This window comes from Triturus cristatus, chromosome 3_1 (assembly GCF_964204655.1).
Source record: "Triturus cristatus chromosome 3_1, aTriCri1.1, whole genome shotgun sequence".
In the NCBI taxonomy this organism is placed as follows: Eukaryota; Metazoa; Chordata; class Amphibia; order Caudata; family Salamandridae; genus Triturus; species Triturus cristatus.
The window spans coordinates 1,178,645,812-1,178,660,132 of record NC_140583.1 but is presented as its reverse complement, the minus strand read 5'-3'; the positions used below and the strand labels follow the sequence as shown (position 1 = coordinate 1,178,660,132).

General features: G+C 47.2%; 1 protein-coding gene and 1 long non-coding RNA gene across 5 annotated transcripts in view; one reads left to right on the top strand and one right to left on the bottom strand.

The window, feature by feature from the left end:
• Positions 1 to 14,321, bottom strand: part of DDX25 (DEAD-box helicase 25) — a 3,162,033-nt gene that overhangs the window by 204,752 nt on the left and 2,942,960 nt on the right. The window lies entirely within an intron of this gene.
• Positions 12,427 to 14,321, top strand: part of LOC146861732 (uncharacterized) — a 129,138-nt gene continuing 127,243 nt past the window's right edge. The window contains exon 1 of the long non-coding RNA XR_014979018.1: positions 12,427 to 12,554. This is a non-coding gene — a long non-coding RNA (uncharacterized LOC146861732). The remainder of the gene's footprint in view (positions 12,555 to 14,321) is intronic.

Genomic DNA, 14,321 nt, shown 5'->3' with positions numbered 1-14,321 from the left:
CCTTCAATACATTCAAACACGACAGCCTCTTAGACCTACTTGAACATAGGATGGGGTGATCATGGTCAGCTCTTAATTGGTTCACTTCTTTTCTCCTCCTTAGAACCCAAAGAATAAAGGCCAATACATCACTATCCGACCCCACACAGGTCACACTAGAAGTCCTGCAGGGGTCCTCGCTCCCATTCACTCTCTTTAACCTATTCATGGAACTTTTAACTGAACTGCTGAAATCATCCAACATCCACTATCACATACACGCTGACGAATCCCAACTGTACCTAAAAATCTCTTCACCTGAAGATATAAGGACTTACAAAACAACCTTACAAAACAAAACTGGCTGACTTGTAACCACCTCAAACTGAACGCTCTCAAAACAGAATTTCAACTTATTGGCCCACTTAAATACCCACCGAATATTGCAAGATTGGATGAAACTACTAACAGCTTTTAACTGCTTACCACACATCACAGACTCAACAAGATCACTGAGAACAACACTTGACAAGAACCTGAACATACAGGAGCACATCAGTTCTATTACCAAAGAAGCAAACCTCCAAATGAACATCTTAAGGAAAATTAAATCCTTCCTTCCCTGTGATGACTTCAACTCAGCTGTTCAAGCCCTAGTGATTCTCAGGATGCACTATGGAAGTACAACCCTCTGCGGGTTCCCAGATGTAAGCTTGCTCTACTGACGGCCTCTATCAACTCTGCTGCTAGACTAATGCCAGGATCCAAAAGAAACACGCACATCACTACTGATATGAAATCTATAAACTGGCTCCCATATGAGGAACGGATTTACTTAAAAATTACTTGCATGACTCACAAAGCCGTAAACTTCCACCCCGAGATACCTGGCACAAGAATTGGAGCTATTGGGTGGATGCAGAGCTTCTAGAATGAATAGCACCCTACTGTTGAAACCACCAAAATTCTATAAAAAGAAAATATATAACCGAGGATTCTCCGGTATTGCACCAAGAATCTGGAATGCCCTACCACCTGAATTCAGACTGAACCCCTCAACTGGTTCATTTAAGAAAGAAGTTAAAGTGATACTGATGAACGCATTTCTGCTATAGAATCCAAGATCTGCACTCCTGAACTCTATGTATCCAGTTAGTCTTGCACACATGCTTATCCCTCACATGTTTTATTTTTAAGAGTCTGGGTTTTTGTATGCTTTGGACAATGTGATGGCCTCTCTTGGAGGCTTCTATCATAACTAGTTTCGTCCTTGGTAATGATGTTGTTCTTTGTATTCCCTATCTCAATAAATACTGTAAAGCGCTCTGATACTTGTATGGGTCATGTTCCCACTATATAAAACTTTATAAATAAATAAAGAGTACAAAGACTCCTAAATCCTTAGCCTCTAGTAGTTTTCGAAGTGCTCTAAAAGGATCCTAGGCCCCAGCATGGTTATCTTAGTTTCAAAGGTAAACATGCGCGCACAGAGGCATCTGTGCAACAAGGCATATTGGGACACCCTGAACTAACATCCACACACTGGAAGGAGTTAGACTAAGCACAGAAAGTGTATTAAAGTTGTATGAAAGACGAGTATTTGTGAGCTCAGGTGGCTGCTACGGGGAGGCGTTAAAGGTTCATTTGGAACACATACTGTATTAGCAGGACTTTGAAAGAGACAGGTGGTACAATCTTAGTCTACGTTTCTTTTCATTGTGATGTTGTGAAGCAGTAATCAGCATCACAAGAATGATAAAGAAAATGAACAGTTTAAGCATTATGCAGTTACATGGATTATAGGCTTGCATGTAAAAACAATGTTATTGGTGCTCCTACCTCACGCTCCCTATCCTAGTGTGCCTAGGGTGAGTGAATTTGCCAGAATCAATTAGGGTGATGAAACTCCACAGTTTCCTGTAGGTATGTTTCATCTGGGAGCTCGTATTGGTGTAGAGCTGAGTACCAGCCTTCTCAGGAGGCAAAAAGGATTCAGCTGGGCTGGAATAAGTGAAAAGGGCGACCTCTAAAGTGTAAGCGAAAGGCTCTTCTAACTAAACAAAGGAGTGAAGTTGTTTATATAATACATTTCACCCATGCAGACATGCTGTCATGCCCCGCGGTCCAAGCCCTTAGACGCTACAGTATTTAAGGAACCTCGACACAAGTAAACGCGCTTAGCGTTCTTGCTTCGAGCTTCATTTCCATCCCACTCTTTGTTGCCTGACTTCCGTTAGAGCGTTTCCTGCTTCCGCTTTCGTTCCCGTGTGGGAAGACGGCTTGCCGTATCGTTGCCGCTGTCTCCTCCATACGTGGCGTTCCGTCCTGCGGCCATCTCCACCTTCGCCAGCAGGTCGGACTTTGCCTCTCTCCCCTTAGTGCAGAGAGAGAGGTTTCTCCACTGTTCCCGGCTTTCCCGTAGCACTCCACACCTGTTGCTTTTTCCCGCGTTCGCCGCTAACCTCAGCACTGGGTTACGCACGCTGATTTTTCTTTCGCTGTCAGGCCGGGCTTTTCCATTTCACTCCCCGTATGCTAGGGAGTGACTAAGTCCGCATTTTCCGGCCCATACAGTGTGTCATTTGTCTACCTTCTTATTCCCCCCTTTTTTCCCTGCTTGTGGTGCTCAAACCAGTGGCTGACTCTGCCCTCTCCATCGGCCAGGCGTTGTTCAGTGTGTGTTCAGCCTGGTAGTCTTCTTTTGGGCTTTACATACTAGTGGGGGTTTTTCCGCACCTATTCCCATTGAAGGTGTCCTGTTGTTCCCTTGGGATACTTGCGTGGATCACTGTGCTGGCTCTCCTTCCAACAGAATCACGGTAACAGCGCAATGCGCTGCTTTTTTCTATAAGTTGGTGTATGGCAAATGTAAGGGGGGAACTCAGTGTGACTTTCTATTGTTTTGGCAGATTGTGCTATATGTCTCAGTTGAACAACTACCCTATTATCCATAGTGGACTCAAGGTGAAGTACAATCCGGTGAGCCGGTAGTCCTCCAACAGAACGACTGGGGGTGAGCTGCACATCTTTATAGCTTAGACTCTAGTAAACAGTTCCAACTCCCTTCTAACCCTGTGCTCTCAATTGTGTAGGATGTTACACTTGACTCCCTGACGCCTCCCCTCTGCACGATTAGAAGTAACCACACAGTGGTAGGTGAAGTCGAGAGTCTAGTCATACAAGAGGGTTGTTCTGAGAAAACAGTAATTGACACAGTCTTTATTTCACAGTGTGCGGGGTGTTGCCTCCTTTCTTCATGACCAGACGCCAGTTACGCCATCGAAGTTCAAACCCACCTTCCCTTGTTTTGTTTCCCTGTTTTCGCCTGGCGAGTCATCCGAAGCTCTAGAGTCTGATAGAGTCGGAAGACCGCTGGGGAAGACTGAGGCATTCTCATCGGGTTCCTGACGCTCCTGCAGAACTTCCTGGCTCCCCTTACAGAACGCTAAGCCCTTAGTGGTGTGTTCTGCCCGAGCGTCATGGACCTGGGAGCGGTCTCCCTAGCCGACGTCGCCGGCATGATAGGTAACTTGCAGGTGGAAACACAGGCCTTAGCAGCTAGAGTAGATGCCCTTCAACGTCATCACGCTGGAGCAGCTCAAGGAGGGGGATCTGATGTCACACAACCTATCATACAGGTCACTACACCTCCTTCCATCCCTTTAGCGCCTCCAGGGAGGTTCTCGGGGGATGCTGCTCGGTGTGCCGCATTCCTTAGCCAATGTCAGCTACACTTTTCATGTAAGAGCAATTGCTTTCCCTCTGATCAATCCCGGGTTGCCTTTATGATTTCGTATCTGAGTGGTCCCGCAGCAGATTGGGCCATTCCCTTGGTCGACAGAAACGACCCGTTGTTGCATAGTCATTCAGCCTTTAAAAGAGAGTTCCGCAAATTATTTGACAGGCACACATACACTCACTCAGCGGATACCGAGTTATTGGCACTAAAACAGGGCAACCATGACTTAGTACAATACATTACATCCTTTCGCAGATTAGTGGTGGAATCTAATTGGCCAGAAGAAAAGCGTAGCACTCTCTTCTACAGAGGACTACGTGACGATTTGAAGGATGCTCTCTCTCAAATAGTGGAATTGCCCGAGTCTTGTGTTGACCTCATCGATTTGGTAGTCAAAATAGAACACCGGCTACAAGAGAGAAAGCAGGAGAAAGGACGATTGGAACCTCGTTAAACGTCCTCCAGGGAAAAGAAGAGTGATCCTCCCAAAGGCAGTGACGAGAGCGAGCCCATGCAAATAGGGGTCTTGAAGGGTCCCTTGAAACCTGAAGAAAGGCAAAGGACGAACCAATAGACTCTGTTTGTATTGTGGGAAAGCTGGTCATTTCTTGAGGTCTTGTCCGATTAAACCAACTCAGTCAGACAGGTCGGGAAACTAGAAAGCCCGGGGTCCTGTGAGGCAAGAATCCCGGGTGGTTCAGAAAGTACTGTCTCCTCTGCTCACTTTGACAATACCCCCACTACACATCTCTACGTATCAGCCCATATAACATTCGCACAACACGGTCTGCAGGTGGCCATAATGATAGATTCTGGTGCTTCTGGGAATTACATGGACTCAGAGTGGGCTAGAGAAAACCTGATACCATGTATAACGAAAGGAGAAGCAAACAAAGTCACCACTATTGACGGGTGTCCCCTTATCTCAGGACCGGTAACCCATCAAACGGTCATGCTACACTTGCTTATAGACCCCAACCATCATGAGGTTATTGCGTTCGATTTAATTTGTTCTCCTCAAATTCCAGTGCTATTAGGCATTCCATGGTTGAAGACCCACAATCCTGTAATAGACTGGGAAAAATCCACCCTAGCGTTTCGCCCTGTTACCGAACAATTAGCCGTGATCGCAGGTACACAGGTCACCGTTGAGGCAAACGAGACAGAACCTATTCCTGAGTTACCCTCCTGCTACCAGGATTTAACGGCAGTGTTTGACCCCAAAGAGGCAGAAGTCCTTCCCCCACATCGGGCATATGACTGTCGTATTGATCTTGAGACAGGAGCCAGAATCCCATGCAGCAGGGTGTATTCACTCACCGAAAAGGAGAATACATATCTGAGGGAATACCTAGACACCATGTTGGAAAAGGGGTTCATTCGACCCTCACGCTCTCCTGCCTCTTCTTCGTTATTTTTCATACCCAAACGGGAAGGGTGTCTTCGCTGTTGTATTGATTACAGGAAACTGAATCTTGTCACCATTAAAAACCGGTATCCTCTGCCTCTTATCGCCTCCCTCCTTGACAGAGTACGTGGTGCCCAGTTCTTCACGAAACTGGACCTGCGTGGCGCCTACCATCTGGTGCGTGTCAAGGAGGGAGACGAGTGGAAGACAGCATTTTGCACCAAGTATGGTTTATTTGAATATCTCGTGATGCCCTTTGGGCTTTGTAATGCTCCTGCAGCATTTCAGTTTTTTATAAACGAGGTGCTCAGGGACATGCTTGACGATTATGTGATTGCCTACATAGACGATCTTTTGATCTTCTCATTTCCATGTCAGACCACATACTCCACGTGCGAAAGGTGTTAGAACGCCTCTGCGATAATCAGTTGTATTGTAAGTTGGAGAAGTGCACCTTCCACACCCAAGAGGTGCCTTTTTTGGGTTTTGTTGTGTCCCCCTGGGGCCTAGCTATGGACCCCGGTAAAGTTAAGGCGGTTCTCTCATGGCCTGCACCCTGCACGGTTAAGGAATTACAGAGCTTCCTGGGCTTTGCCAATTTCTATAGGCGTTTTATACGGGACTTTTCTGAATTGGCAAATCCCCTCACCGCGCTGTTGAGGAAGGGGGTTTTGTTTGCTTGGTCCAGGGAGGCCGAGGATTCCTTTCGACGGTTGCGACTGGCCTTCACGAGAGCTCCTATCCTACTACATCCGGATCCCGCCTTGCCCTTCGTGGTGGAGGTGGACGCCTCTCAGGTGGCAGTGGGAGGCGTTCTTAGTCAAAAGGATCCTGTCTTAGGACACTGTCGCCCTGTGGCCTATTTCTCGCACAAGTTCACCCCTGCAGAATACAATTATGCAGTGGGGGATAAGGAGCTCCTTGCAATAAAGAAGACCTTTGAAGAATGGAGGCAGTATCTCTTGGGCGCTCTACTGTATACACAGACCACCGTAATCTTCAGTACCTGAAATCAGCCAAAGCCTTGTCTATGAGACAATTACGCTGGTCTCCATTCTTTGGTGAGTATGACTTCACCATACAATACAGGCCAGGGAGACGGAATGGCAAGGCTGACGCCTTATCCCGCTTGGGATTTATACAACCAGGCGAACCTGTAGAGTCACCTAACATCATACCCAAAGAGGCTATCATAGGTGGGGTTCTCACGGAAGAAGAGTTCCGTAAAATGATTCGGTAGGCCCAATCTTCAGTGAAGATGCGGGATGTGGTAGGCTCCCACGAGACTGCTGTCAATGAAGGGTATGTTTGCATCCAAGGAGGAGTGGTATTGCCTACACGAGACTTACAGGAACAAGTATTGAAGTGGTATCACACACATCCCTTGGCAGGTCATCCAGGAATTAAGAAAACCACCAAGACAATACGTGATCGGTTTTGGTGGCCTAACATGTCAAAAGACATAGAAACATATGTAAAAGTCTGCCCTGTGTGCGCTCAAACCAAGGTTTCCCACCAAAATCCGGTAGGCCTACTCCTGCCATTGGCTTCCCCGCCGGGTCCCTGGCATACAGTTTCGCTTGATTTCATAGTGGAATTACCTGTTACCAAGAAAAAGAACAATACCGTATTAGTTATAGTAGATCTATTCACGAAGACCGCTCACTTTGTCCCTTTGGGTGGGTTGCCCACTGCTGTTGAGTTGGCTTCGGTATTTTTGCATCAGGTGGTGCGTCTCCATGGGTTCCCTTCTGTCTTGGTTTCGGATAGGGGGGCCCAGTTCGTGTCTCGGTTTTGGAGGGGTTTGTGCTTCTTACTTCAGATAGACGTCAGGTTGTCTTCTAGCCATCATCCTCAGTCAGATGGGCAAACTGAGAGAGTTAACCAATGTTTCGAACAGTACATCAGAAATCAGGTTTTACATTCTCCCTCGGATTGGGATGAGTGGGTGTGGGTGGCTGAGATCGCATACAACAATAGTCCACATTCCTCCATCAACCACTCACCTTTCTTTTGTTCTGCGGGGTTTCATCCCAAGTTATTACCATCAGGGGTTTCCCCAGATAGCCCTATCCCGGCCGCTGATCATCTAGTGCAGAAATTACTGGACCTGCACAAAGAGACTTTGGAGAATCTCGACATGGCCAAAGTAAAGTACAAGGAGGGGCAGACCTGCATAGGAGAGTAGAACCCATCTATAAACCGGGGGATAAGGTGTGGCTTTCCACCAAACATTTGACGCTCAGTGGTTCACGCAAGTTCAATCCCAAATTCATAGGACCCTACCGAGTCCTGAGGGTGATTAACCCGGTGGCCCTGAAACTGGAATTACCTGCTTCCTTCAGGATTCACCCTGTTTTCCACGTCTCGTTGGTTAAACCTGTTGAGCCGGGCACTTCAATCCCAAGACGGCCCGCCCCTGTTATCATTCAGGGTACCGAGGAATACGAAGTTGAGACCATAGTGGACTCTCGTATAGTGGGGAACACTCTCCAATACCTGCTACATTGGAAAGGATATGGGGTGGAAGAACGTACGTGGGAACCGGCTAGTGAAGTACATGCTCCTCAGTTAATTAGTCTTTTTCACCAGAGATATCCTGATAAGCCCAAACAGTTGGGGGGACGTTGTGGGGGGAGTGTGCTGTCATGCCCCGCGGTCCAAGCCCTTAGACGCTACAGTATTTAAGGAACCTCGACGCAAGTAAACGCGCTTAGCGTTCTTGCTTCGAGCTTCATTTCCGTCCCACTCTTTGTTGCCTGACTTCCGTTAGAGCGTTTCCTGCTTCTGCTTTCGTTCCCGTGTGGGAAGACGGCTTGCCGTATCGTTGCCGCTGTCTGCTCCATAAGCGGCGTTCCGTCCTGCGGCCATCTCCACCTTCGCCAGCAGGTCGGACTTTGCCTCTCTCCCCTTAGTGCAGAGAGAGAGGTTTCTCCATTGTTCCTGGCTGCCCCGTAGCACTCCACACCGGTTGCTTTTTCCCGCGCTCGCCGCTAACCTCAGCGCTGGGTTACGCACGCTGATTTTTCTTTCGCTGTCAGGCCGGGCTTTTCCATTTCACTCCCCGTATGCTAGGGAGTGACTAAGTCCGCATTTTCCAGCCCATACAGTGTGTCATTTGTCTACCTTCTTATTCCCCCCTTTTTTCCCTGCTTGTGGTGCTCCAACCAGTGGCTGACTCTGCCCTCTCCATCGGCCAGGCGTTTTTCAGTGTGTGTTCAGCCTGGTAGTCTTCTTTTGGGCTTTACATACTAGTGGGGGTTTTTCCGCACCTATTCCCATTGAAGAAGGTGTCCTGTTGTTCCCTTGGGATACTTGCGTGGATCACTGTGCTGGCTCTCCTTCCAACAGAATCACGGTAACAGCGCAATGCGCTGCTTTTTTTCTATAAGTTGGTGTATGGCAAATGTAAGGGGGGGAACTCAGTGTGACTTTCTATTGTTTTGGCAGATTGTGCTATATGTCTCAGTTGAACAACAACCCTATTATCCATAGTGGACTCAAGGTGAAGTACAATCCGGTGAGCCGGTAGTCCTCGAACAGAACGACTGGGGGTGAGCTGCACATCTTTATAGCTTAGACTCTAGTACACAGTTCCAACTCCCTTCTAACCCTGTGCTCTCTATTGTGTAGGATGTTACATTTGACTCCCTGACGCCTCCCCTCTGCACGATTAGAAGTAACCACACAGTGGTAGGTGAAGTCGAGAGTCTAGTCATACAAGAGGGTTGTTCTGAGAAAACAGTAATTGACACAGTCTTTATTTCACAGTGTGCGGGGTGTTGCCTCCTTTCTTCATGACCAGACGCCAGTTACGCCATCGAAGTTCAAACCCACCTTCCCTTGTTTTGTTTCCCTGTTTTCCCCTGGCGAGTCATCCGAAGCTCTAGAGTCTGATAGAGTCGGAAGACCGCTGGGGAAGACTGAGGCATTCTCATCGGGTTCCTGACGCTCCTGCAGAACTTCCTGGCTCCCCTTACACATGCTAAGTCCCAGTCAGCCCGTCATTATTGATTCTATCCTAACAAAGCTGTCGCTGAGCAAACAATAACAAACATCAACATTTTCCGCAGTGAATTTTAGCTTTTGTATAGAATGTTCAAGACTCTGTTTATGTGCCTGCAAAGAAGTGTAAATGTAAGCAAAAGTAATTTCAGAGAATATTATCCATACAGGCACGCAAGAAAATGTGTGTCAAATGTCAACAGGTCCCAGTATGCTTGCTTCTGGTCCATGGAGGACCTGGCTTTGTAGTTCGGGCTGGACTGTTCCCATGAGGAGCAGGGTAAAAACTGATTTGCATATGGCTGGAACTAAAGTGGGGTGTGGTGGCATGGTGAGCAAAACAACAATGGAATTAACCCAGATCTCTTGACTGAGGGGTGAATGTTTGATTTGTTCAAAATTCAATCCATCACTTGTGTGTCTTTGGCTTCACAGCCCAAGGGCACCGAGTACGCCCAGACGTGGGTCCTGGGCTTACTGTGCCACTGGATTCAAGCTAGCCTGAATGATATGGAGTGATACCCCAAAATCAGTATCAGAATGCTTGTTTCTGGTCCAGGAAGCACCTGGCTTGGCAATTCGGGTTGAACTGTTCCCACGACGAGCAGGGTCAAGACTAATTTGAATATTGCTGGGTCTAAAGTGGGGTGACATGGTGAGCAAAAGAATGAGGGATTTAACCCAGATCTCTTGACTGGGGATGAATGTTTGATTTGTTCTGCATTCCGTCCATCATCTGTGTGTCTTTTGCTTTCTCGCCCTAAGTGCGCCGGGTATGCCCAGATGTGGGCCCCAGTTTCACTGTGCCATTGGGTTCAAGCTAGCTTGGTTGATGAGTGGGGATACCCCAAAACTGATCCCAGGATGTGCTTGTTTCTGGTCCAGGGAAGACCTGGCTTAGCAGTTCGGGCTGGACTGTTCCCATGAGGAGCAGGGTCAAGACTGATTTGCATATGACTGGGTCGAAACTGAGGTGGCATGGTAAGCAAAAGAATGATGGATTTAACCCCGATTTCTTGACTGAGGGTGAATGTTTGGTTTGTTCCTCATTCCGTCCATCATCAGTGTGCCTTTAACTTTAAAACGCAAGCATGTAAAATATAAGCCTTGGTGGAGTACGCGGAGTTCTGCTATGCAAAAGAGGAGTGTGTTAGATAAATGCCGTTAGCTGTGATTTTCAGTGCCAGGTGCTTGTCGGCACTGTGCAATCATCGCGAATGGCGGGCGCTGCTTTCTTTCTGCCACTTGAGTAGATTTTTACTCAAGCAGCAGCTTTCTCAACGCGAATGGACGGTTTCTCAACACAAGCGGTAGCGAGCATATGCGACTACTCGCAATGAGAAATCTGACCGCCCGCATTGAGTACTCTTGCTGGGAGGTTGATTTTCCACACTTGCCAACTTGATGTTGGACGATCACGAAAGAGGAAAAATCTCGCCAGGAGGTGGATTTTCCTCACTCGCCAACTTGACGTTGACGAATGCGAGCAAGGAAAAAAATGCATAGAGCGGAGTTTTTCAGAACTCCGCGAGCTACGCATAACACAGAGTGCGGAAACTCTGCAAACTCCGGGAGCGGAGTTCACAGCCCAGACTTAGTAAAATGGTAGTATACTCACCCAGGCCTAATGTGACTACGTAACTGTGAAAATGATGTCAATATGGTCTATTTTGTTCCTACTCATTTTCATTATTTTTCATTTCATCAATTTGTCTCTTTGGGAATATCTTGAAGGATCTACACAAATGAACCCTTGCTGTTTTCAGAACTTTGTTTAGTTTTCAGAAATGTACAGCCTTCTGGGATCACCCAAAGGTTTCACACCTGTTTCCACCACAACCTGACTGCAAGTGGGTTGGAACCACACAACTTAGGAAAAATGCAGTATTTTATTTTTTATTTTAGGAGTTTTCTATAGCAGGAACATGACCCGTCCCGGTACCAGAGCGCTGTACAAACAGCAAACCAAGCTAAACAAAGACAAAAAACATTGGTAATAAACAGATAAAAATACAGTTAGCAGTATGTTGTGCAAATAACAAAGTTGTAACAGCAAAAGCAAAAAAGAAAAGGCAAACAACAAATACATACAGTGACTTATAGTACTCAGGATACAGAAATGCATAAAGGCAAGACAGTCCGAACTTCGTGAGATAAGGAACTATTGCTGAAGGAATCTAGTCAGCAACAAAAAATGTAATTCCTTTTTAGGTTGAACCTGAGACCGCACGCATGCGCTGCTCTGTAAGACATGCAGTATCTTATCTATCAGCATTGATCACACCTCTGGCTTCCCATTGGTTTCTATGTATGCTTTTAAAATTTCCCTTCCTTTCAGTGGCTTATTGTATACTTTGTCCCGCCTTTCAGTGGGTGGTTCCCGTCCCGGACGACTGGCCCTGTTATGCATAGTATTTCTCTTCGTTTTAAGTTCATTACATTGTTGGACTTCTTTTTTTGTTTCCTTGTTTTTTTTTAAATTGTGAACAGCTCTTCAGGCATGTGGTGACCATCTTTCCTTTATTTTACTCGGACAGACCATTGTACGTTATTTATAACATATATCATTTGCTTTGATGGCGTGGCTGTGAGAAAGACATTTAAATCAGCATTTCCTTCTACCATATAAAGCCCGCACGTATGTAGTATGTATTTTGCGGGTTTACATAGCTCAAACGTAGCCCGAGAGCATTAAAGCGCTTTACACGTGAGGCAGAGTTTTTACACTTGAGGGCATGTTTTTGTGTTTTTGTGGCGCGGGGTTACGTGATTTCGCCAGAATCACAGGAAGTGACCCGATGCTGGGATTGACCTCCCCCATGCAGTGGAGGCAGAAAGGTAGGCTTTCGTGTATAACACGTCAGGCGCGGCCGTCCATTGGGGCGCTGGGGCGTTGCCCCACCTGGCCACATAGCCCCAAGTCGCACCGCATGCAAGCAAAATAGCAAAGTTGTTTAAAGTACTTGCGTCGCGAGTCGCAACTCGCTCCACTCAGGCAGGCATTGATTCATTTCATCGGCGCAGAAGGGGGGTGGGGGCGGGGCTGTTGCGCAGCTAAAGCGCAGCGGCAATAGTGCGCATGCTCGATTTTGGGCTGGTCATTTTTATGACCAGCCCGAACATGCGCACTACAGCCACCTCCTAAAGACCAGGAGAGCGAGGGAGTAGTCCGGGACCGAGAGGCCGAGGGTTGCTTCATGCAGCAAACCCCGGTCTCTAATGGGCGGAAGGTCTTCGTGCCCTAGCCAATCCTGGCACTGCTAATGCAGCGCCAGGATTGGCTGCCTGACACACCGCGTAGCCTGAGGGGCGAGGGCTGTTGTTAAGAATCAGAAGGCGCGGGATCGGCCCAGGACAGAACAGAAGGCGCCAAGCAGCCCCCAACACGGGACCCCGGCCAGGAACAGAGGTGGCGCGGACCAGGTATGTTGTGTTTTTTATTTTTTATTTTAAACTTCCTGCGCGACTATCCGACTCCGTCTCCTTTACCCGTCTCCCTCCCCCTCCGTCTTCCTCTCCCTCCCCCTCCTATTGTGAACCGCGACTGCTGTGGAGAGATTGTTTTCAGACACGGTCGTGCGTGCCCACCTCCCGCACTCAGCTCTGACCTAGCAACGCCGGCTGCTATGTCCCACCTGACGCGCAGCCCCGCGAGGACTCCCCAAGAGTAATTACCGCTGGAGCTCCCGGGAGCAGCAGTCAGTTCTCTCCAAGCAGGCATTCCCCCTCGGAGCCTCCATAGCCTCGGTAGGAAATGTCATTTACTTGAATGTTGTGTTGTTTTGTAGACGAAGGACATGTTGGAGCGAGATATTACGAGTTGCTTAAAAAGCTTCTCACTTGTGGTCTACCCTGGGCTTTCACATCCACACTGGATCTTTCATATATCTTATCTTATTAGTGGGTTATGAGGCACTACACTGCCACCTGCATGGCCTCGGGGTGCTATGAGGAGGAAAGCTGCCATGGCTGAGTGAGTTGCAGCAATTTGCAGTGCTCAGTTACCAGGACACAGTCAACTCTTGCTGTGCTAGCCGAAGGCTGCGTGGTGATTTATTGAGAGGCCTTGCACTGACAGGGAAACGAACATGGCTCCTGTTGTTGTGGCACCAGGTTTGTAAACTGCAGTGCTATGGTTTGTTAGTTATGTAATGTTAAGTTACATAGCTTTGTGCTGATCTAGGATATGTTATTTAATGCAATTTTAAGGTTTGAGATATGATATGCAGCTACATTATTTTATCACATCATGACGTTGGTATGTTTTTACATGTTTATGTAATTTTATAATGTTCTGTTTTACTGTGATTCTTACGTGACATGTCTAGCACCCTGCTTCGAAGCGCTCAGCTTTGTGGTAGAATGCATGGTTGGAAGTGTGGCCTCTGATGGGAGAGCTTGGTGCCAAGTGTGAGGTTCCAATCTGTTGTTGGAGGGGGTGCTGAATTAAGTAAAGATCCCACCGGTGGACGCTCTTACACATACTATCATCCTGGTGGAGGAAGGTGTTTATCTTTTTTTGTTAAGCCAGTCTGGCATGCACTCCCATATTTGTTCAAATTTATTATGGGCCGGAGGGATAGCCGCGTTCCCTCCTTGTAGGTACATTTTATTTGTAAATGTGCTGAATACTAAATATGGATGTGGTAAGTTAGGGCACATCGGCCTTTTTTATAAAATATGTATTTGTGCTAGGGGGAAGGCATGAACAAACGCATACAGCATTAATCTTTTTTGGCAACGGGTTTCTCATTTTTTTAATGTAATCTTCCTGGCCACTTTGTTAAAATGGTATCACTAGATAATTCCGTAGCGACGTATCTCCATCACCTCTATAGCTCCTAAAAATTTGCAGTTTCTTAATTGATAAATAATTACATCGTATTGCTTTATTAACCTTCCTGCTTCCTCAAATTTGCTTGAAAATGTACCATTTGTCCACTCTTTTTTCAAAATTTTCCCCTGTAGGTTGTTCAGGGTCGCTCGCTCGCCGCAGTGCAGTACGACAATTTTACGCCTCACCACTTTCAAATGTCACCAGCCACCACTGGAAGATATGCTTCTCATGTAAAATGCTTTAATGCTGGTTTTGTATTTTGGTTCCACGGGCGCGCAAACTTACCCAGATCTTGAACGCTTGCTCGTAATATATGACGATGCAATACCATGCACAGTGCCACCTGACGTTAG